This window comes from Orbicella faveolata, unplaced genomic scaffold, assembly GCF_042242905.1.
Source record: "Orbicella faveolata isolate gen_17 unplaced genomic scaffold, um_ofav_v1 contig_36, whole genome shotgun sequence".
NCBI lineage: Eukaryota > Metazoa > Cnidaria > Anthozoa > Scleractinia > Merulinidae > Orbicella > Orbicella faveolata.
The window spans coordinates 11,395,001-11,420,000 of NW_028301565.1; the positions used below are offsets into that span (position 1 = coordinate 11,395,001).

The window sequence follows — 25,000 nt, forward strand, 5'->3', positions numbered from 1 at the left end:
CACCATTTCACTGATCGCTCGTGAATAAAAATAAAATAGTTTTGAAATTGAATCGTGAAACGATTAAACGCGAAAACAATAAAATATAAAGCAACGTCCGTGCGTCACAAGAAAACCCTAATAGGGGTCTGTTCACAGTTAAAGTGTTTGGCCTATTTAAAAGTAAACGTATGTCAAGTTTTTCAACAGCCGTTACCTCGGCAAACCAAAACAATCGCTGACTGGTGTTTAGAATAGTGTTTTTTTAGCTGGCTTAAAACACCTAGCATTTGACCCATTGAGAATCATATCGATTGCTGTTAAAATTGATAGCACAGTAATGAAGACACAAAGAATAGTTTGAGCAATATCCATTGTGGAGGTGTTTATTTTTACTACAGATTTTATCTCCAAGGTCTGCAAGTATTTTAAAAACATATATTGTAATGAATATTTTCCAATGTAAATAGTGATATAGAATTGGATAGAGTTTTAGATTAAAATCTACTTTTTGTTCGAAACACCCAGGACGCTGTAAGCAGGTAGTGAGACAAACAAAACTCTTACCTGACCCCTAGATTCAAGTGTAGTACAACTGATTTTAGTTTCATTAGGACATATATGATAATCTAGAAATTGTCAACAACAATAAGTTTGCTAGCATGGCTGGTTTTATTTTAATAATAATTGCAGTCGAAAAAATACCAACGCCTTTGAAAGCATCTGAAATAAATTAAATGACGTAACACATAATGACTTTCCGTATCATTCTTAGTTTTGTGTTCTACATGTCTCGTTGTTTCTTGTAGACCTGCTGGTCTTGAGATATCTGGGTACAATAAGGGGTTAAGAGCCAGTTGAGATGCCAAAACTCTTCATTACGAATCTTGTGCAAACAGGTTCTTGTTCGAGATATGTTCAGAGTAAGATGTTTCAACTTGTTCTAGCACGACTGCAGCCGTGATTTTGTGGCAGTTTTGTGACTGACTCACACTGACTGTGGTTTGTTCCTTTTACAGGAGTTTGCCGACTACTTTGACCGACAGTTACAGACGAAAAAATACAAGACGGAGGATAGTGAAGACGACAAGCATTCAGACACTAACGCGACAGACACTAACGTAGACCCATTCGCAGAAATTATTTGAAAGCGTAGGCAAAGCAGAACAAACGAAGTCAGCCTGCGCAATAGCAACAGCGAGATGACCGGAATTGGACAAGCCCACAATGTATTGTGGGAAATTAGCGCCGGCGCTACACAACACAATATACATGGTACTCTGACTTCTTAACGTCACAGACAACGACTAGAAAAGCGGTTTTACCCGCGAATCCTTGGGCATGTAACATTTGCACGTCCAACGCTAGAAAAATTTTGTAATTCATTACTGTCTAACGGCAGGGAGCATTCTTGTGTATTCAGAGTCATTAGAGTCACGTAGTTCAGTCGTAGGAACAAGTATAATATTTTTTTTCCCCGGAGAATCTTCGTTTAAGCATTCGAAGGGTTTCAGATTCTAGCTTTCCAATCAGGAAATAGCGCGAACACTCACGGATACGTTGAAAACAGCCACGACACCGTGGTGTAATTAGAATAAAGCAAGTCTTCTCGCTCACCCTTAATGATACTTGTTCCTCCGACATTTTACGCATTTTTTTCAGACACTGGCTTGAAAAAAGCCGGAGCAAGTTTATTTTTTTTTGTACTCAACTGATTTCTCTTGATTACTGACTTTCCGCAAGCAAATCTTTTGAAAAGTGGGAAGGGCAGCTTAAGTCTTATGAAGTGCGAGGGCCTTAGCAGAATATTGGCCCATAGGTCTTAGCAGTATGGATCGAGCACCGCGAGATCTGTACAGAAAAACTGAGAACTGATGTTCCTCCAGTACGGTTCCAAGAAAGCGCGGCTGATAAATTTCATTTCACGAGTTAACCCTTTGAATACCAAACTCTTGCCAAAAAATACCGTTTTTAACCGTTTAGTCAGGTTTTTTAGCTGCCATGACGCTAAATAAGCCTAAGTTGTGCTAAAAAGGCATTTTTTTGCTAAAAGGAGAGCTTTTTCGAGGATTACGTACAAAATTGAGCAAACCTTCAATTACGGGCATGCGCATAAGCCAAAATTTGGACTTTTTTTTTTTTTTTTTTTTTGCCATTAACCGTTCTCAATTTCGTTTGTTGGCCCTTTCCTTTCTGTTTTTCTCTGCCCTTTTACACTGGCTACCTTTTGCATTGTATGCTCTTTCTGGCTGCAGTGAAAAGTTGGATGTTAATTACGGGCGAAGCCTAGAAATGGACCTTGATCAATCATAGGCGTTGTGGACCATTTTACCACCGTTTTTGCACCAAAACTGATAACCTTGTTTTTCGATTTGCGACGTCGGGATGTGGTCGATATCTAAACCTGACCATTGTGCGGAAAGGGCTAGCCTAGCACTACTATCAGCTTATCAAGAATATCTGATGACATTTAAATTGATGACGTGGTACAAAGAGCACAACCATTAATTACGCATATATGCGTAGTTGGTATTCAAAGGGTTAATGGCTAAAAACGACTTAGCGAATCAACCTAGTCCAATACTGAAAAGGATCGGAACGGCAATAAAACGTTCTGTTTTTGGCTGATTTGAGTTATTGGCTCTCTCAGTCGTACAATAAAGGCTATAGAAGTAAGGGTTCAACGAGTGTTACTAGCAGTAATTATCAACAGAGCATGCGCACTCCAATGGCTAAGACAAACGATAAATTAACGAATCATTGAGTGCATGCGTATTGACCATCCACACCATGAAGGTTAGCCTGTATACAGTACACGAGTTTTTGAATAGCCTTTTGAAATTCAAAATTTCTTGCTTTGCTACTTGCTGTAAATAACTAGCCACCTTTCTTTCGCAATATTTTTCCTTTCCGATTCTATATTTTTTGAAAATTCCTTCCTTTAAATCTCTTCTGAGTTTTCAGCTTTTCCTTTCATAGCTCTGTTTTCTAAACGTACATGTGTTACTGTTGTCTAAGCACAAGATGTGTAGGGAGTAAAACTTTACAACCGTAGAAAAAGCTTATTTGTCTTGATATTGCCTATACTGTAAATATACACTGTTTAGCTGAGTATCAATTGTTTCAGTGCCGTGAGAAGGGAAGGTAAATGAATAGTAGTGGTCTCTGCCATTGCACCGCATTGTACCTTCTCGACTTTCGCTCACTGTTTCGTTATTACTTATTAAATGATTCTTTTTGAGTTATAAAGGAAAAGTTGGGAAAGTTTTTGGAAATCAAAAGTTATATAGGCACTCCTTTTCTAACTCCAATCTTGGTAGGAAAAAATTCTTTTGTCATTTAAAAAGTTCTAGTCGACGAGTTGGTCACTTATTAAAAAAATAAAGTGTATTTTGAAGTCTTCAAAATTCATTTTTCTCTGCAAAACCGAAGAATTCTTGGAATAAGTTTTAGATTTCCCATGGGAGGACAAACAATCAAATCATCGAACTGAAACAATTTTGCATTCAGTGCGTGGTCACAACTAAACTTGTGAGAGTTTAAAATGCAAAGGCGACTGACACTCCTCTGGGGCTAAGTACAGTGCGCTTAGCTCATCGGGCGTGACGCGAAAGAAAAACGCGAGAAAAAAAATGCCCGCGCAAAATCCTGGGGGCAGCTAAGTTTTCCTCGAGGTCTCGCTCGGCGGACCAAACGAAAGAGGGACTACTCGTAGTCTATATCTCCTGAAGACAAGGGTATTTTTAGCGAATTAGGACCATGTGAAAAAAAAAATCTAAGCAAGGGCTGTTGGAAACACAAAACAAAATTGGAGGTAGCCACGAATTTTTTCACAGATAATTGACATAATTGGCCTGAAATCTCGAACAAAAATGCTGATGTCAGCAGTTTTTCTTGAAAGAACAAGAAGTGAATGTAACCAGAAATTAATTAGCTGCTGAATAACCAGAAACTGCAAGGGACCGCATACGATAAACGCTGCCAACGTAGGATCTTCAAGAGATCTGATCAGCCAAAAAAATGTATGAGGACAAAAATTAGACTGCAAGGCTGATACTAAGTGAAAAACGTTTCGAGACACCAACATGACCAGAACCGATAAAGTAGGATCGCAACAGTGGACAGCTGAATAGGCTGGTCACTTTCACTCCCATACGATAAAAATAAGGGGTAACCTCGCGTTTTTAAAAGTTTTTAAAACTGAAGAGCCACCAAAGTTTTTATCCTCATCAGGCATAAGAGAAGGTGATATCTGTTAACAACTTTTCAGCTCAGTAGCTCGCTTCGTCTGAAAACAAGTACGTTTTTAATTTCAGAGTTATGGCGGTGCGTGACATAAAGCTATGAACGCGGTCAAGAGAAAATCAGGGCCGCGATACATGAATAACGTGATCCCGCGAAACGTTCCCGCGTAAAACCGTCTTCCGTGAGAACTTTTCGTGACGCAAGGAAAAAACAAACAAACTGGTAACGAAAGAGAATCCAACATGGCGGCGGGAGTTTGCAGTTTTAAGGAGGATTATAAACTTATTTTGGTGCCAAAGGTACAATGAATACGTCATCTATGGCATGATTTACCTTATTAAACATATTTGTGCTCGTCTGGTTGGGATTTGTGTGCAAAAAAGTGGTTTTGGTGGCTGCAGAACAGTGAAATGAAGAGTGCTTGTTCGACCCCTCACACGGTACCGCTCAGTGACTAACAAAAGCAAAACTCCTAAAGGTAAGCTTAGGCCCAAAAGCTGCTGTTTTCCAAAATTGGTGTTTCTTCTAGTGTTTTGTTCTTGTTATTGTTTAAGTTATCTTTTAATTTCGTGGAGTAGTTTGTGTTGCGCTTTTATTAATTTATACAGCGGGAAATTCAAGTTCTTATCTCTCGCACGTGCCCGCCGTTGTTTTGAGCAACAAGGTTCCGAGACTGATGTTTGTCAGGGATTTTAGCTTATAAAACGAAGTTACAACGCCACAGAAATCCTCTTAGACAATAGTAAAGGTGCTAAAAATGCTAAAAGAATAAAAGGTACTAAAATTATTAAAAAACACAAACGGGCTCCATCTAATTTGCATATTTATTATATAGACACGAGTATTTACTGTAAAATACACCTCTCCTAAATTCATACGGAACCACATCTGGGACTCGGGTGGTGCATTTTCCATATCCTCATTAGTGAAGATATTGATGATTTCGCTGACATCAAGTTTGTCTCAAGAAGTTGTACTTAAATTTGTTGGTGTATAAGTGAAATATCTTCCGGTCTTCCTTGAAAGTCTTTGGCAATCTTCAGAAATCTTCGGTAATCTTCAGAAATTTTTCGAAAAATGTTCAGTAATGTTCATGTGACCTCCGGACAAGTTTTGGAGAATTTTCGTAAATCTTTGGAAAGTGGTCGGAAATCTTCGGAAAATCATCAAAAACGTCGGCATCAGTATGTCTATATTATAAAAAAAATATTACACGTTAGCTCAAAGATATGAATTTTATGTTCTCGTGGCAAGAAAAATATCTCACTTGTTTGCTGCGCTCACTCGTGAGATATTGTTCTGCCACAAGAACATAAAATTGGTATCTTCTCGCCACCGATCAATTTCTCTCGCTATCAATTTCTGTGTGAACAAACAGACGTTTTTAAACTTTTAATTATGTCTTATACTGGTTGTTCACCCATTTTTAAACAAGCTCTATTGTTAATAGCTTTTCCTCATAACCAGAAACTAATCACATGTTGAATAGGCTTTCCACTTCCATTTCATGACATAAAATGTAGGGGTAAACACTCGTTTTTAAAAGTTATTCATCCTTTTTTGAAAACTTTTACAGTGTCTGTTACATTTTTTCCTGTCACCTCCCCAATAAGTAAAACATTTGCATCTCTTGCACTTGTTTTGCACGTGCACCACGCTATCTGCAGGTACATGTTTACAGCTGGATTCCAGTATAATTTTTCTGCAGATAACAGCTAGTTTTTCAGGAGGAAGCTGTTAACAGTTAGAAGTTAGTGATACACTGGTATAGATAGTTTTCATTGGCATGCAACAAAAAATTAAATCAAAAACTATTCCGTGGATCAAGTCAAGAAATTGTAATGTGATAGGAGATAGGAAAAGAAGACACTTCTCCTCGTTTGAGGTCTCTGCATTCTCCCAAACTTCAGATATTTGTCAAAATGTTTTGTGTAAATTTAAAGAGCCCAGTATGGAGCTGCCATGTTGGTGGAGCTCTGTGTTCCACCAACATGGTGGCCGGAAAAGAGTGTAAACATCTGGAACTTACTTTGGCTATCTAGGCGACTGATTATATGAACTGAACCAACAAACATTTACACAAGCACTTTTCCTAACACGTTAACTCCTAAAAAGGCTAAACATCACTACATATAGAGGATATTACACGGTGGCGAGAAGATATGAATTTTATGTTAAAGTGGCAAGAACTATATCTCATGAGTGAGCGCAGTGAATGAGTGAGAGATTGTTTTTGCCATGAGAACATAAAATTCATATCTTTGAGCTAACGTGTAATGTTCTTTTTATTATTTAACAATTAGACCCATAGACCACAAGGGCTATTGACCCGTGGCCCTTGAGGGCGAAGAGTCTAATTGTTTTAGTATCACCCAACTAGTTGGACAGAAAAGGCAATAATAAAGTTAGCAAATGCAAGATGAAGAAGTATTTATTTGGGAATAAAACAAACAAAAGGGTCATGCTCGATTGCACCAATTTTGCTACTCCAGGACTATTACTAATAGTCTTCTAGTAGTGTAGCCAATAAAAATGCAGGATTTGCATTAGTCCACTAGTTGGGTGATACTAAATACTATTAGACATGCTGATGACGCCATTTTTGACGATTTTCTGAAGATTTCCGACCACTTTCCGAAGATTTCTGAAGATTTTCCAAAATTGTTCCAAAGGCCAGGCGAATGTTTCCAAGCATTTTTCGGGACATTTCCGAACACTTTCCGAAGATTACCGAAGATTGCTAAAGATTGCTGAAGACGACCGAGGAAGATCCGAATACATAATAAAAGGGTATATTTTTCCACAAATGCAATCAGAGCTTTATGTCACACACTGATGAACATGGTCTTATCATTTTTGTGACACAATATGTTACCATAACAACAGTATGACCTGCTAAAAACAACCTTAATTTTTGTTTTAACTACTTTTGACCTAAACATGACCTCAGAGGCCTCCATTATTTATTATCAATTTTGATTAGCACGATAAGACATCAAGGCAATGGGTTTAGAAAGATTCTGTACATGGGGTTTTCAAAACACTTCCAGTTCAACCAATGGTCTCATTTCTTTGCATCAGAAAGTGCTGGGAAATCTTACTTCCAGGAATTAGACAATTGATGGTGCTTGTCTTTCTCATATACACCTTTCTTATCGGGCACCACTGCCATCTTGGAAAGTTTGTAACAGATGGCAGAATATGTTGCAATGACTGTTGCAGTCTTATGTCATGTTGTGTGTGGTAGAGATGCACAGTTTTTCTCATATTTTTTCATATATTTTTTTTTGTCAGACCAAGGACAGACTGGATAAATAAGACAAGAGGCAACAAAAAAATATAGAAGAAAGGAGGGAGCTTTCGAATTGTTGATGGACTGAACATCTAAATGCAACATTTCTAACGACCAGATATCAAAGCAGAGTCACCTTGACTGACCAGGTAAATATATTGTTTTCCATATGCTTTAGGGGGGCACAGTTGCCACATGTTTAGTGCACTATAAGATCCCGGATTAAGTGGTCCAGGTTATAGCCCTGACTGGGAACATAGAGTTGTGTTCTTGAGCAAGACATTTTTCTCTCGCAGTGCTTCTCTCCACCCAGGTGTACATTATGTATAAATTAGTCCTGGCAAATTTAATTATGGGGGTTAACCCTGTGATGGGCTAGGGTGGAGAAGAAATTCTCCTAGTCTCTTCATGCTACAGAAACCCAAGGTACAGATGTACATACAAGTGCGGCCTGATGGGTCACTTGACTTGTGTGCACACTTTACCATATGTTTACATTTGACGTTGCCATTTGATAGCCCTTTTATTGGACATAAACTATTTTAAGATGGCTCAATCGGATTTTTGAGAAACTGTTTAAGGTGGCTCAAAACAGCTTTCTGTTTTCTTAAGACTTATAGAACTAGGTGCAACTTTTAGGCTTGGAACTGTACTGTTTTAAATGGCTGTGCTATTTTTTTTCAGGTAACTCTCATAAATTAAGGTTGCACTGTTCTGTTGCATAGGAACAAACTTGACCCACTTTTTACCATCAATTGCATCTATCTAAAAAATTAAGCTGGTGACGCCATATTTTTTCTTAAAATCTTTTTATTATGCACAGAAGAAGAAACAGGAAACATTATAGAAAATTCTGTTGAGTAGATTTTTCATTAATGAAAAAAAAAAAAAGTTGGAGGAATTTACACTCCACGATTTTTTGACATTTTTGCACATGCATTCTGCTTTTGCTGTAAGCTGAATAATTTGTTGCATTAAAAAAGTAGGATCACTGGGTCAGTTTTTGAGATATTAGCTTCATACCACATTCCTACTGCATGCTCGACTGGTCTTGTTACATTATCTAACAGAAATGGGACACCTATTCAAACGTCTAATTTCTACTGTATTGAATCTAATACATACATGTACATTATGTTAAAGTATTAAGCATGCGTAAATTTGGTCCTCCCCAAGAAAAAGAGGAAACTTGGCCATTCGCGACCCAATGCAGCCTGAACATATTGCAACACATACTGCTGTATTGTCAGCCTTCTCCTTCTTGTTCCATTAGTGGATAATTTTTTGCATAGTCTAGTCCTTCGTTGTTCAGTATCTTTGTCTGCCATATTGAAAACTCTACATTTAGAACATTTTCTGCTGACCGACATACCTGGCCGTATTAATTCTGAATTAAGTTTGACTCAAGTGCGATGTCTGAATCAACAATCGAATTTCTGCCACACTTGATTGAATTGAATTAGACAGGGCAGAAATAAGACGTATGAACCAGGCCTTACATTACTTGCAGTTAACAAGAAAAAAATTAAGTGCAAACCATTTAAGTTAAGAAGAGTCCACTAGGTGCTGCTACCTCTAGGGGCTTTAAATTCACAAAAAAATTGCATACATTGTGTGCCTATGTTTTCAAATGAGTTTGCTGAGTTTACACATAAAAATGACATCAAATACACTCTAACTCCTCCTTACCACCCACAATCAAATGGTGCAGCTGAAAGAGCGGTCAGAATAGTAAAGGAGGGGGGCTTAATTGCAAACAGGTTCTGGAGGGAAACAATAGTACAGTAGGTCTATCAAACACAGACTAGCAGGTTTTCTTTTAAGATATTGTACCACCCTGAGTGTAACTAATGTGCAAGCCTGCAAGCTGGAGCTGCGAGCTGCAAGCCTATTTTTGCAAGCCACTGCATTTTTGTTTAATTGTTTTTTTTTTAGTTTTTAAATTAACGTTAATGTTTCACTCAGTAAATGCTACACTTGGCAGAAGAAACAAAAGAGTTGGCTTTTCTTTCATGCGTGAAATTCCACGCAAGTAGTTTTCTGTCTGTATCAAAACGGATTTTGAAGGTCTGTTTATAGTAAGTGTGTTTCAGATATATATGAATGAAATTTTGAGTTTCCCCAGCCTGCAAATTTTTGTATCAAAATGTTGATTATGTAAAATTGACTAATATCCAAATATAAACAGGGAAACGTTCAAGTGAGGCGAATTTTAGGTTATTATATATCAAGAAGCACTGCCACGAAAGATGCATAATTTATTTTTTGGGGGGCTCACAGTTGTCCATTGTTTTGTCTCTTGGGAAACCAGGCTCTTAATTGTTTTTTTTCTTAATAGTTCCCCCATAAAATCGAAGGACTGGATGACTGCTTATTTCAAGCAATTCAAAAGTTTGGGGATAAAGCCCATTTGCTCGGCCCAGCGAAAGTTGACCAGTGCAATTTACTGTGCTGAAAAAATCACAATTCCTTGCAAACTAATTAAAGATTAAGCAGAAGTTTCCTCTGTACTAAACTTGTGGGGTACACCTTAACTCGCATACTCAACTCACTTGTACTAGACAAATCCTTGTTTAATTCTCTTCCAGTGTTATGATGCGTCCTATTTTCAGGCTGTGTTCTCTCGATAAAAACCTATTTCACAATCACTTGTGTCTCTGATTACAATGTTTACGAATCTTGTGATCCTAACTGTCAACTTATGAAATGTCACGCTGTCATGACACTTCCATTTACCTCGCTTGCAGCTACCAAAAAGCAAGATGGGAAAACGTCCCTCCTATATAATATCTGCTTAATTGGTAGAATTAAAAAAAAAAGAGACAAAAAACTTTCCATTACCTCATTTGCCATGCTACAGTGCACCTACACATGAAGACTGTGGGTGTTTGCCATTATGCCAAAGATTCCTGAAATTTTGGTAGGAAATCAAATGGTAAGGTCCATTTCGGTTTCTTCTAACTGGAATATTTGGGATCATCTCTGGAGGTGGTCCACTTATTTTGGTCGGACTGGTCCGACGGAAATTTGCCGTTCTGTGTTTGAAAAACCAGTTCACTGTCCTGCTTCTCTTCACTTATGTAGGGAATTTGGAAAAGGAATAAAAAATGTAATGAGTCCGATTCCTCTTGGCTGGCCCGGTTTGATCGGAAAATGCCATATATTGGCATAATGGAAGCACCCCGCATGTAATAAATACCATATTAGGACATTATACCTGTTTTTGGATTTTTTGGCGGGAATCTTTTGAGGCTCGCAAAAAGAGACTTGTGGCTCGCGGCTCGAGGCTCGGGCTCACAGGTTTGCAAATTAGCTTCCCCCTACCACCCCACACAGCACCACACAATTGAATTGTTGATGAGACTTTGCCTGTTTAAGTTTAGCGAAATCTGATCTAGCCCAAAAAATAGAGAGTAAACAGAATAAGCAGAAGGAGTATGAGGATTTAAAGAGTCATCAAGATAGGCTGTATTTAGAGAATGACATTTTTCAAATGAAAAATACTCAAGCCGGTAGCAATACTTAGAGATGTATAGTTAAGGTCTGTGGGTCCAGAACTTATTTGATTAAGAATGGCCATAAAACAAGATATGTTCATGCTGATCATTTGTTCAGAACTCATGATAAGGTGCCAAATGCAACTAGAGGGTTAGATACATGTATACGATGTATATCTTGGGTGTAGATGATAGCCAAGTTTCCATCAGGGTGCCACAGCCACTAGTCAATTTCTCAGATGAAGATAATGAGCCAAATTCTAGTGTTAATGAAGAGCATAACTTGTAAACACTCCATCGCCAGTTGTTTTGAAACAATCAGAGAGAATCAGGAAACCTGTTGTCCGTCTGAATCTGTAGCTAATGTAATAGCTAATATTGTGTTGCTTGTTGTAAGAATATCTCATTCCTAAGGGGGAAACAGTTTAATATGTTAAGTACCCTATAGTACATATTGTGTCAGTACTCAGAGTGCATTGCAATAATAAAGTTGTGTTGAAGCGGCCATGTTGTACGTGTTGACCTTGTGGTTTATTTAGAGCTGAATTAATTGGCAATGTATTACGGTACAATAATATTTTTTAAATTTTGCTGTCATTTAGACAACTATTCCAGCTCTTAGATCCCGACATCGTATTCCAAAGTATGGCATCATAACGTTGCTCATTGGTAACTCAGATCTTGGTAAAACATAGCTTGTTTGAAACTTAACTTCTCTAACACATCACTATCCAGTGTATAAATCTTGACAAAACAAACCATGCTGTCTGTTGGATAACATTATCCACCTTTTGAACAACCTGGGCCTGGTCAATGTTAATAGAGTGTTCTTGTTTCTAAAAATTTGTTAAATTAACTTCAGATCATCTGGATGGACGGTGGACAAACCTTGATAGACAGTGGAGAAATGATAAAGGACAGTGGAAAGCCCCAAATGTGCAGACCCTCAGGTAAACATACTTATTTTGTAACCTACTTCTATGTATCATTGAATTTAAAATGAATGAAACTCAAAGTAAAACACTTCAATACAATTCAAAACCATCTTGCCAAACAGTAATTGTAAGTTATTTTTGGGCCTTGAAAGAAAATACAAGCATGAAACGTACACACTGCTAAGATTATGCCCGCTCATATTCTGCAAAGGGGAAAAGACCAAGTTGACTACCAGGGGGGAGAACGGAAGGGGTGAGGACCTGTGTGACTACTGTGTAAGAGCTGTAAATTGCACCCGGCACTATCTGAGATTGTCTCATTAGTTTTTATTAACTCTTCTATAACACTAAAAGTAGTTGTTGCCAAGCGTGGAACACATGTTAATATGACTTAAAAGCATTCCAATAAGGCTTTCCATTCAACCAAGAAATCTTTGGTGCACAGTGAAATTTTAAGAATTCATGATTGAATCCAAAAACAGATTTAGCATTTCTGTACCAAACAGAGTAATCCAAGATCATTCGGATTATGGTGCATCAAAGAAACCATTTAGAATCCGTGACCCTAAGCAAGGATTCATCAGTACCTTTCTGAATTAACAAAATTCAATCAATTTTGGCTTAGTATACAGTAATGTTAGGAATTTTGCCATTATTTTTCGTAAAAATTCATTGCGCCTCGATGGAGAAAACAAAACAAACTCATATGTACTTGTATGGGATGTTTTTGGCAATGAGAGGCCAATTTTGCATCCAAGACCAGTTGTCCCATGAAATCTCAATTCATTAGGACTGCGTTCTCCTTTTTGTTGAAAGCAAAAACTGCGAATTTAATTTTGCACATTTGTTAGGCTCCATCCAATCCTTGTCATTACTCCTTATGACACCAATTTTAAAATTAAAAAGCACTAAAAAGTTCCCTTAAATAAGTTATAATCCTTAGTTATGTATAGTGTAGAAACCCCACTTAGGGCTAATCTAATTTTGGGGTACAGTCAAACTTTGATTATCCACTCATGGGGACTAGGGTAAATAGCACAATGATATTGTAATCAAGAGTCTGAACAATCAAAATTTACATTAATATTAATATACAGAACGGTTTTCATTTGAGTGACAAAAAGTAATTGGTTTTACACTCGCTACTCTATGCAATTGGCTTAAAATACTCGCACCAATTTTCCATCCAATCAGAAGTACCAGTAAAACCAATACCAATCGCAAATCATTTGCACACATTTTCCTGTGCTTGAGTGGGTCAGCCTCGTGTAATTACTTTGAGGTTTGATTGGTTCAGTGGATTGTCTGTGTTCTTTATGATTGGCTAGAGTGATTACTTTGGTTTTGGTTTTACGACACTCAATTGAAAACCATTCTAAGACAAAAGTAAAACAACGTTAATTTTAAAAGCAGTACATGTGTTAATAGCACGAAGATAACTTTGAGCTAATTGGATTATAATTCTGTAGTGTTTAATTGTGCAATAAAGTTTCAACTTCAACTTCAAATTCACTTTGTCACTTTTGATGCATGTGAGGGCTGTTTTTTAGTCTGCGAAACCTAAACAAATTGTAAAAATGTCTATCTTTCTTGGTGTCTAGAGCTTCAGATTGGATTCCACATTAATTTATCATTTTGGTTGTTTCATCACAGGATGCTAGATAGCTGAGGTCATAACAACACAGTATGGACTTTGGAGAGACTAGAAAAAAGCGAGACAAGACAACAAGACAGTTTAAGTAGATTGTCTACTCTATTTAGTCATATATTTTTTTGGCCCAGCCCGGGAGGCCTTTGAACATGGGGTACAGCTGGCCCGGGGTTTTCCTCCTAGGTGCAAGTGGACGTATGGGGAGGTTTTTCACCCAGCTGTTGTTCCACAACCCCCGTTCAGGTTACAGGTAGTTGGTTATTTCTTTAGCTAGATAGACTCTTGGCAAACTGCTTGCATTGGTTAGAAAAAGTCAACCTGATGAATTCTAAAACATGTACAGTGACCAGCTTATTAGAACAAACAACTCTTGACTGATGCTAATGACTACATGGCTTGTACTTGTCTTTCACCCAGCTACTGACTTTTTAATACTTCAACAAAGCAATAAACAGTTAACTGTGACTTCAAACAGAACCTACTGTACACAAACGTAACTAACAAATGATAGATTGAATCTGACAACAACAACTACTCACTACTTACTACTTACATGTACAGATCACTTATTCATGATCTCAATAAACCAGCCAACAAACTTTTACTTCAAATAACAGACCCAACACAAACTTGACTTGCAATAGATGGACTGAAACTGACATCTTATAAATAACTTATTTGTGACCTCACCAAACCAACAAACAAACATGAACTTAAAACAGAGCCAGAACAAACTTGACTAACAATAGATGGATCGACACTGACATCAATTGACACCAAGCTAAAGATCTACTATCTTATACCTTACAGCAGACTTATTCACGACCTCAACAAAGCTAAAAACGATTGATTGCCACATAGGGGGTACTCTGGGTTTCAAGTGACTGGGATGATTGAAGGATTTTTGTGTGTGGGAAATTTTCAATTCTGGGAGTTTTTTGGGTAGGAAAATTTGACAAGTGGTTTTTGGGTAGCTTGATTTAAGTAAGGATTTGTTCAGGGTATTCAAAACAATCTTTTTGGTTTTGATTTTACGCCCAATTTGATCATCCCTGTCACTTGAAATCCTGAGTGCCCCTTTGAGGAATATCAAAACTTCACAGACTGCAGAAATTAACTGCACAAGCATCATACCAGTGCAAGGATTAGCATTGAGTCACTAGAAAAATAATTTTGTTACATGTAGGTGTGTGTGTGTGTGCCACCATTGTTCAAACAAGTGCCTGTAAAAAAAACACCCATTCGCAAGCTGTACACTGCATGTGATTATTTGATTGGAGTCAGGGGTCTCTGTTACTGTATGTAGTTTTCACTGCAGTAGCAAAATAAATTAATTTTGATTAAAAACAATGTTGTTTGTTTCGTAATGAGGTCCCTTAGGATGTAGACTGTGATGTTTTCACTACTTACTACTAGTCTTCATAGTCTTCATCTGGCAATGAAGGGTTGCAGAAAGTAGTCAAACACAATGATCTGCATCCTATAGTGACTACATCATGAGACAATAACTCACTTTACAATGAACAGCCACCATCTCTTTCACGGCAAATTTTACTTTTTTGGATGCATGTTCTTGAGAGAACTACATGCTGCAGTAGAGATCTATGACTCCGATCAGTGGACCAGTTAATCATGAAACCCATTCCACTTGGCTGATTTGAATCCATTGAACAGTAAATATTACTCTTACACTTGTTTGTTTCTTTTGAGTTAGGTTTGAAGGTCCCGGCATAAGAGTCCTTTGAGCAGTGTTTTTTTAGCCTTTACTTAGATGTGTGATGTACAGTTGCTCCTAAACAAAGTCTCAACTATTAATTGTTTAGAAAATTTGACCGAAAGTTGTAAAAACAAATTCAAACTCAATCGTAAACAAACAAACAAATGAACAAACAGTAATAGCACATTCTCTTATCTTGTCTCCTTGCCTTTTTGATGGGCACCAATTGATCATTTTGAGAAACAAATGAAGACAAATTTTCCTTGTGATGCATGATCATTTGGTCAATTCTTGTGATGTGTCTGGTTCACTGTGTGAGGAGAAACTAGTTGCTGATCATTTTTGGGCCAAAAAGGTAAAATAAAAATTAACAACAACAAATCAAGTTCAACTAAACTTCAAGAGTTTATTTCTTCAATTCAAAATTCACATTATTTGCAAAGCACAAGAAATGTAACTAAAAATAGTCTCAAATTTAAAATTTGAAATTGATGTTTAACAAATTAGGGAAAACAAACAGGAAACCTGTTATGGTAGCTGCTTAGAGACTTTTTTATTGGGCATATACCAAGGTTTCATTCTTAGCCTAAATTGCAAGATTAGAGGGCCTCAGCACAGTACAGGACAACCAGCTTTTCAGTATTCTGCTTTTGCATTTTGGTTTGCTTCACCACAGGCTAATATAAATTACTTTTAAGTGACAAAACTCTTAGAATTTAGCTAGCACATTCTTCACTGCTCAAAGGGAAACTTGCTAAATGATTAATAGTTATTTTAGTGTATTTCTTTTTTATCAGTAAAATATTTAACTAATAAACTCTAACAACAATCAGCAACATGCTGCCACTCAACGTTATTACCTATCGTTGCTCTCAGAAAATCGTAAACTAATTATGTTTGTTTTTGATACAGTTTGTTAAAACTTGCTTTAGTTTAAGCCATTGACTCGCTGCTTTTAGTACAGACAGCCATGAGTAATTCAAAAATAATAATTATTTTTGAATAACTGACTTATTTACTTTTTCAAATGCTTTTTCTTTAAAATCTATTTTAAAATTTCTAAGTGTATGGCAGCGTGATGGTGGTTGTTTAATTCATAAACAAGGGAAGCATTCAATGTTATAATTTGAATAATCTCAAAATAGTCCGTCAAATATTTGTTGTTGAAATTTATATCATTCAGTTTAGATAAAAATTGTTTCATCTCCAAAATTTGGCCTGGGAAAAAAGATGTTGTTTTGCATTCCATGTTCAGTTGTCATCACCACTGGAAGTGGGCTACTACAAAATTTAGCACCTTACTAGTTTTTGCAGTGTTACCAATTTTCCTATTTTTTAACACTTTTAACAGTTATAGTAATGCTAATGCTTCCTTTGTCTATATTAGTTTACTTTGTACATTAAGTGTCAGGATCTGCAAGCTCATTAGCCCAAACTGAAATTACACAAGAAAAAATAGTACTTATTTTCAAGCACTGCAAAAGTTGCAACAACTAACTACATGTAGGTGCAATGATAGTCTTATTGTTGCCACTCCATCATAATTTATTTATCTCCTTTACCCACTTTATTAATTTCTTTCAAAACTAATTACCAAAATGTTCAAATATGACACTACTTGATTGCAGAAAAATGTTTGAGTGGTAATGTCATTGAAGAATTAGTCAAAATTAATTTTGGTTTAATGCTTAGGAATTGTTCTTTTTTTGGAATAGGGCTATTTTTGTTTTCTAAAGGCTTAGTTTCATTTCATTTTCAATTTTTCAATTTTTGATTCAGTTATTACTGTCTTATGATAATATTTGTAGAATTTAGACAACAGGTAGATCATTCAACAGTCTGCATTTTAATTTTAACTTGTCACTAGTTTCTCTTGTCCTGTTATTTTATTTTAATCTAGAAACAGCATCTTTTATTCTTTCACATAAGTATAATAAATAATCCGTTTTGCTTAGCCTGATAAAAATGATTAGTGACAGCATAAATTACTTTCATAATGCAGACTGTTGCTGATCAGTAGTTTATTTCAATTTGATTTTTATAGATTTCTTGGTTCTTTCTTGGTGTTGCAAGTCTTCATATTTTGACTGCTCCTTTAGGCCTCCTTTAAGTTTTTTTCAGTACTTAATTCACTCAACAAATTGTAGGTTTTTTTTAATACTGTTTTCTTGTTTAAGCTGGTTGGATTTTTTTGCTTGGTACCCTAAACACACACCCTCACAGCCTAGCTTAGTTTCATCTCGATGTGTATCACCAAGAAACAGCCATTTTTTTTCTTCATTAGTTTAGTTACAGTGCTAATGAGCTTGCATGTATCTACTAAAAATGTTAGGTTATTATTTAATTCCAGGACAGAAGGTGGCACACACACCAAGACACAAATCTAGCCAATCATGTCCCTGCTGGGTTGTGGAAGCTCTGCCTCTGAGAAGGTGTGTGTTTCTGATGTCCTCTGAGCTATTCCAACTGAGAAATCCTGGGAAACTTTATTTGATCCTGTAATTCAAGTGGGGACAGTTTGAGCGCTTGGAAGAGTTGGCCGTTTGCTCTCAAGTGGGGTGGACAGTGTGAAGGAAGGTGAGAGTTTGCTTTTCATGTCTTTAGGGTTTCACTTAATTTGTCACAATACTACACCACCAGTTTTGGCCTAGAAAGATGCCTTTTCGCAGTCAATGTATCAGGAAATGTTCCACAACGAAGGATGTAAAACAGGGGTGTTGAATTGTGGGGCTTGAGGAAGGTGTATCTCTAGAGAAAGCATTGACAGAGGAGATCATTGAATTTCATCGGTCTGACCTGATTGGATTTTCACAAATAACATCAAATTGAGCTGAGTCTCTGGGGGTCTCTCTGATTGGGTTGCTACTGGGTCAGAATTTCTCTCTTTTCTAGTTTTTCATTAAAAAATAAAATCAGCTTTAACTTTAAATAACTAAAATAAAATCCTATAGGCCCAATTATAAACAAAATATCTCTTTTTTAAAAAAAAAAAATATTACTAAGCAGTTTCTTAAATTTTCATTCTCCCTTTAAAGAAATTTCTCAACTTAAGTAGTTTCATTCTCTGTTTAATTTGTAGTTAATACTTCACAAACTTCACCAGCACCAACTTTTGGCACCAGGGTCTCTGGAATTGCCTTGGTAATGAAAGTGAGCTGTGATTGGGTCAATAGTGGCCTTGTTAACTGTAAACCAATCATAGCTCATGCTAGAACCCAAAACAATCCCAGGAATCCTTGTGTTGACAGCTTGTGTCTAGTCAAGTTTCTGGAGTGTTCAATAGAGTAATTTTATTTGTCAATTGGCAATTTATTAGAAACTAAATATGTAATAGGTATTTGAGGAATAATTCTATTTGGTAGTCTGGTAAACTGTGAAGTAGATCGGCAGCAGAATGCTGCCGGTCTAATTAGCTGTTTAAAAACAGGTAATTAGTATTGATGAAGGGTAATCCTGAAATATCTTACAGTAAACATTATTTTAAGCCCTTTAGTTAATTTATTTCTTACCAACTGAACTAATCAGACAGGAATTCAAAACTTTTCACCAACAGGTTATAAATATAATTTATATACTAGATAAAAATTAAATCAATGTTGCATTTCTTTATTTTTAAAAAGTTCAGTCATAAGCATTTTGTGAGGGGCTCGCACGTTTCTGGGATGGCTCAAATTTTTGGTGGGTCCTCAGATTGTCACACAATGCTCCTTTTCACATTGCGCGAGCAGAGAAGTCACGGATGCGAAGGATGCTACAAGGACGCTACAATCTCTTGCAATGGGGATATTTGATTCACAAAAATAATAATAATTTATTTCTAGCGCATTACATAAAAAATCTTAATGCTCTTACAAAAAATAGAAATAATTTAGGGTCAAGGGTCCTTTACAATAATTAATTACAGTGAAATTAACGAGTCTAGTTAGATTTTAAACCCATTTGAAGTCAAAACTCGGCCATAATAAAAAAGCAATCGCGACCAAATTTATAAGTCAACAATTTTCTAGTTTAAAATCTTTGCATGCATAATTATTTAATTTAAACACAACAAAACTTGAGCACATTCTTACTCCCAAATTCTTATCACTGTAAGCAGCGATTCGGCTTAAACCCCTAGCTTGTTTTAGTTTTAAAATAATAACAAGACCCGCTCAGCTTCACGGATGTTCTCTGGAGAATTGTCCTTCTAATTATTCATTCATTCACTCGTGAATTTGATTTGCATTTGAATTAAACGGAGTTAAACAACTCTCCACAGTAACATCACGTGAGATGAAATAAGATAACAAACATACATTAACAAGCTGAATAGGCATAATTAACTAAAACCTTCGACAGTATTTATATTTTAAAAACAAAACTAAACCTTTATTCGCCATAATAATCGGCCAATTTATTTCATCCAAATTAAAGAGAGATCGCTGACATCAGTAGCTTCACAGATGAGACTTTTAGTGACTTGTGCTCTTTGTTGAAGTTTGTGGAATGACGGTCGGTCGGAGGTTTGGTCGGGAGGTCAGACTGGCAGATTCTATGTTCAATTCTTTCTTTGATTTCAACGGTGATACACTGGAATCAAGCGCCACACTTTAGCGCTTCAGTTTTTCTTGTCCAGGTTGCGGATATTTCCAACTTCAATGGGTTTTCATTCAAAGTAGTCCGGGAGGGCGAGCTTATCGGCAGTTCATTTATTTTTCGATACATTGACTCGCGTATTAGCATCTTCAGTCAAATTACGAATTTGGCTTTTTATTTTTTTTTACTTATTAATTCCAAAATGAGTGTGGCGTTGTGACAAATTAAGAGCGAGACCCCAGAGGCATGGGGAGCAAACTCTCACTTTCCTTTACGCAGTCCACCCCACTTGAGAGCAAACGGTCAACTCTTCCAAGTGTTCATCTGTCCTTGGCTTGGGTGAAGGGATCAAATAAAACAGACCAGGATTTTAAAGTTGGAATATCAAATGAGGACTAAAGAAACAACACCGACTTGGAGATGCAGAGTGGAAGCAGCCCAAAAGGCAGGGACAAGATTGGCTAGATTATTATTTTTTTATTACTTTTTTATTATTATTTTTTTATTATTTTTTTTTTAACTTAAAGTATTTCAATAAAATATTAGTTAGCTTTCCTCCCGTGTTGTTTGATTTTGCAATCCAACCCTTCGAGTGAACCAGATAAACTCTCTAAAATAAGCCAAGTTCTGGAGAAGTCTCAAGAAAACTTGGCAATACGATTAACATTTAGTTTTGATAAACAGTTCATTTCCAGTCTCAATGTACGCCACAGATATGTCTTTAAATCATTTCAAAATGCGCGAAATATATTTTATTACAAAGCATGCAAACCCCAACCTAAGAGTCGTCACGCAAAGGAACTATGGTGTCAAGAGTCCAGTTGCGTGACAATCCCTGGTGCCTAGTTGTTTCCCATATTAAATTTTGAACATATCTGTGGCGTACATTGTAACAGAAACAAACCAGTTACTAAAACCAGTTTGCCATTGTACCGCTTAGTTTTATTGAGACCTCATGATTACTATAAACATAACTGTCCCAAGATTGACACATTAATTCTCCTTACTAAGTGGCCTACGCGTTTTGATCCTAGCGTTGAGAATTTGGTAATAGATAGAGACTATCACGAGTGAAGTATGTTGTTTCATTAGTCTCATCTCCGGTCATTTTGGAAATTTACTAGTAAATTGTAAGAAGAGAAAATATGTCCACCTTTGGGACTGGCTCGGAGTACGTTTTTCAAAAACCTCTGTACTAAAATTCCATTGTGGGTTCGTTTCTACATAAATCGTTGGTAGACCCGAGAAAATTCGAAACCAGATACGAATTGAGTGTCTTTGGCGCTTTTCCTGCTTATATTAACTACCAAGAGAAATGAAAAAGAATCTGAATGAAATTTGTTGCACGCGCGTCAAATAAACAACCAAAACTGATACCGATGATATCAAAACAAACCTTTCAATTTAATGCTCAAATTTCTGCTCCGTAACTTTAATTCCAGGATTTCCAAGCTGGGTAGCATCAAGAAATTTATTCGAGATTGCAGCAAATTGTTGACAATATTTGTGAAAACAACTTCGGCTTCAGTGAAATCGTAGGAACAAAAATATGTAAATTTCTTTACGCTGTTCGCACCCATCGCATAAATATTTGAATTTTATAGATCAAAACAATATTTGGAACTTTTGCTTTGTAATCAATTGTTGTGTAAACTGTCGTTTTCTCTAAGGCTATAAAATGCTCTAAATCCGGGAAAAAATAAAAAAAACTTCAAGTTTTCTCCTTTCATTCCTAAGAATAGACTCTGCCAAAGAAACAGACATGGAAGAAAAACATGCATTTCAAAGAACTATTTTCAGACTTTTTAAAACACAAACAAGCGAATATTAAAGTTAACAGCCGACGTTTCGGCGTCATCAGGACACCATTTTCAAGGCGAAGATTTGATTTCTATATGTTTTAGAGTATCTACAAATTAGCGTAATAATGAAGGCTCACAAGTTCTTCAAGTGAATACCTTTGCGCGAATCGAGTTCGTTTGCACGTTAAGAGATGGTTTAAGTTTTGGTATAATTTGCAGTTGCTTGGAAAAATTGTAACAAAGAGATCTGAAGTCCGCTTTGGCTAAGGTTTTAAACTTCAAGACCAGAAATACTTAGGAAATTGCGTGACATTGTTAGGTTCTTTTCGTGACATGGTAAAGCAGTCACACAATAGTGCATCCTTTTAGAAAAAAAGATTTGCTGTTTAAATGTTTTCATGACCATAGTCCAAAAGCAAGAATCTCAGAAAAACAAAACAACCTTCTGCTGCAATCTTGAATGAGCGTTTGTTGAAGAATTTAATGACATCTGATGATGCAAAAGCAAAGAAAATTTTGTGAAAAACTAACCCACAAAGGATTACAGTAAAATGAAATGTTGAGCCACCCACAAGTCACCTCCCATGATTTTGGCAAAACTGATGGAGTGCAGGTTAATAAGTTGGCTGCACAAGACAATTTTGAGGACTTTTACACGGTATTGTATAACAGAATCAAGATGGTCACATTACACAAAGTGGTTGACTGTCCAATGCAATGGAGACATGTAATGTACTGTACCAAGATCACACCATGGTGTGATCCCTACAAATTTTGTAGATGGATTACGGTCTCTCCGTTTTCTAGCACGACCTTAGCAGGAACACAAGGCTAAAGAATCACAAGCAAAGCCAGCACCTTGGCAACCCTGAGCTTCCAAGGCCACTTGCTTTGCCCACAATTCTTTAGATTCATGTCACTTCCAAAGTCCTCTGAGAAAAGAAAGAAGCTGTAAATAGACAGAAGCTCTCTATAAATCTTGAAGTTAAAAGTAAGTTTGTCTTATTTATGTGTCAGTCAGCCTGTCTGTCAGTCATTCAGTCTGCCTGTCATATCTGGCATGGAACTCTGTCTATTTGTTTGTCTACATTCAATCAATCAGTCAATTAGGCAGTCATTCCATCAATCAGACAATCAATCATTAAGTCCATCATTCTGCATGTCAGTCTTTCAATCAGTCAGTCAGGCTGTAAGCCAGACAACCAATTAGTCAGTCTGTCATTCTTGCATCATTCTTTCAGAGAGTAATTCAGTCAGACAATCAGTCAGACAGTCCGTCAGTCAGTCAATGAGACAATCAATCAGTCAGTTCATCATTCCATGCCTCAGTCAATCAGACAATCAGTCAGTCAGTTCATCATTCCATGCATCAGTTAGCATCAGTCCGTCAGTCAATCAGTCAGGCAATCAGCCAGTCAGTCAGTTCGTCATTCCATGCCTCAGTCTTTCAGTCAGTCAGTCAGTCAGTCTCTAAGTGAGTCTGTTAATTTCTACATCAGTCATTCAGTGAGTCAGTCAGTCAGTGATTTGTCAGTCAGTCAGACTATCAGACATTTGATCAATCAGTTAATCAGGCATCAGGCAGTTATTCAATCAATCCATCAGCCAGCCAGCTAGCCAGCTAGTCAGTCAGCCAGTCAGTCAGTCAATGAGACAATCAATCAGTCAGTCAGTCAGTCAGTCAATCAGTCAATGAGAGAATCAATCAGTCAGTTCATCATTTCATGCCTCAGTCTTTCTTTCAATCAGTCAGTTCATCATTCCATGCCTCAGTCTTTCTTTCAGTCAGTCAGTCGGTTGGTCAGTCAGTCAGTCAGTCAGTCATGATGGGTTTGAAACTTAACTGCTGAAAAAGTGTGCAAATCAACCACAGAAGAATACAATGTACATTGCAAGACTGAATTCAATTAATCAGGGCAGAACTTGGCTTATTCAAGAGGTTTGTTTACCCGGTTAACCCAAGAGATGGATTGCAAAATAAAACGTACAGCCCTTCTGAAGATGACTGCTTGAAGAGTTGGTCCACTTTGTCCCAGTTGGCATCTGATCTGGAAAAGGAAGATTAACCTCTTTCAGTCTCAAGTTAAATATAGTTAAAAAAAATTGTGTATTACTTTTCCACCAGTATTAATACAGAACAAATCAGCACCATTTAAAAAACAGTTTACTAAATCAGCTCACTAGTTGAGAGAAAGGTTGCTTGGCAATTAAGAAAATGGCTATGAAAGAGACTATGGAAAGCCACCTATAAGCAATCAGGTAACACCAGCTCTACTTCTGAGGCCACAATTACATTTGATCATCCTACCTCTTGTTTTTTGACTATTTTCCATAACCAGTAAGACTATGGGGTAAAACCTCCTGCGATAACTAATTTGTACCACTCACAATGGTGTAAACCCAGGAGCAGGCTATTATAATAGGCCTGAACCAAGCCACACAACATTTAAAGGTCAAGCTTTCCTCTGATCACAAAATGCAGGAATCATTTTCCTTACATGTAGTTGCACATCAAAGTACTCACAAGACCCACAGGAACACAACAGTCAGCTCCAGCTCTCTGAAGTGATTCCCATGTTATGTTAGCCAGCACCTCTGACCTCACGGGTGCAGCTGCTTGTTTCAATATGGCATTTTCAAGCCACCATGATATCAGATAACTTCACAGGTCTGGCTATTGCCCCAGGAAACCACAACTTTACCACTTAATATATTCTAAGTTTTTAAGTAAACGCAAATTACACAAAGAAACATCAACACAAATTCAGACTAGTACCTACCTTTTGTTGCTGTACTATTTTTTCATGGCCAGTAAGACCATGGGGTAAACCCTTCTGCGATAACTATTTTTCTACCACTCGCAACAGAGGAAACCCAGGAGAAGGCTATTATAATATGCCTGAACTAGGTAACACAACATTTAAAGGTCAAGCTTTCCTCTGATTTCAAAATGCAGGATTCATTTTCCTCCACGTGTAATATCTAACACGGAAGTTACCTGAGCATGACATCGAGGCACCCTCACCGAGGGACAGATTGCATGCTGGGAGGGCGAGACCACGAGGAAAAGACGGCGAACAGTTTGTTTATGCACTCGTGCAGTAAATGCTAGAGTTACCGATTGTTATTAAACTTGAGTTCATTTCAACACATAATTGCACATCAAAGTATTCGTAAGACCTACAGAAACACAACAGTCAGCTCCAGCTCTCTGAAGTGATTCCCATGTTATGTTAGCCAACACCTCGGATAACCTCATGGGTGCAGCGGCTCGTTTCAATATGGCATTTTCAAGCCACCATGATCT

General features: G+C 37.1%; 1 protein-coding gene and 1 long non-coding RNA gene across 2 annotated transcripts in view; both read left to right on the plus strand.

Annotated features, from left to right (window-relative positions):
• LOC110054370 (sulfhydryl oxidase 1-like) overlaps positions 1 to 732 on the plus strand; it is an 11,540-nt gene extending 10,808 nt beyond the window's left edge. The window contains exon 11 of the mRNA XM_089275000.1: positions 1 to 732. This exon is cut by the window's left edge and continues 917 nt beyond it. The gene's annotated coding sequence lies outside the window, so the exon portion shown is untranslated.
• A 3,676-nt stretch (positions 733 to 4,408) lies between these two features.
• Positions 4,409 to 20,446, plus strand: LOC110054393 (uncharacterized). The gene is made up of 4 exons (XR_002297216.2): positions 4,409 to 4,702; positions 7,519 to 7,665; positions 11,876 to 11,963; positions 13,602 to 20,446. It is a non-coding gene; the product is annotated as an uncharacterized LOC110054393 (long non-coding RNA).
• The last annotated feature ends 4,554 nt before the right edge of the window (positions 20,447 to 25,000 follow it).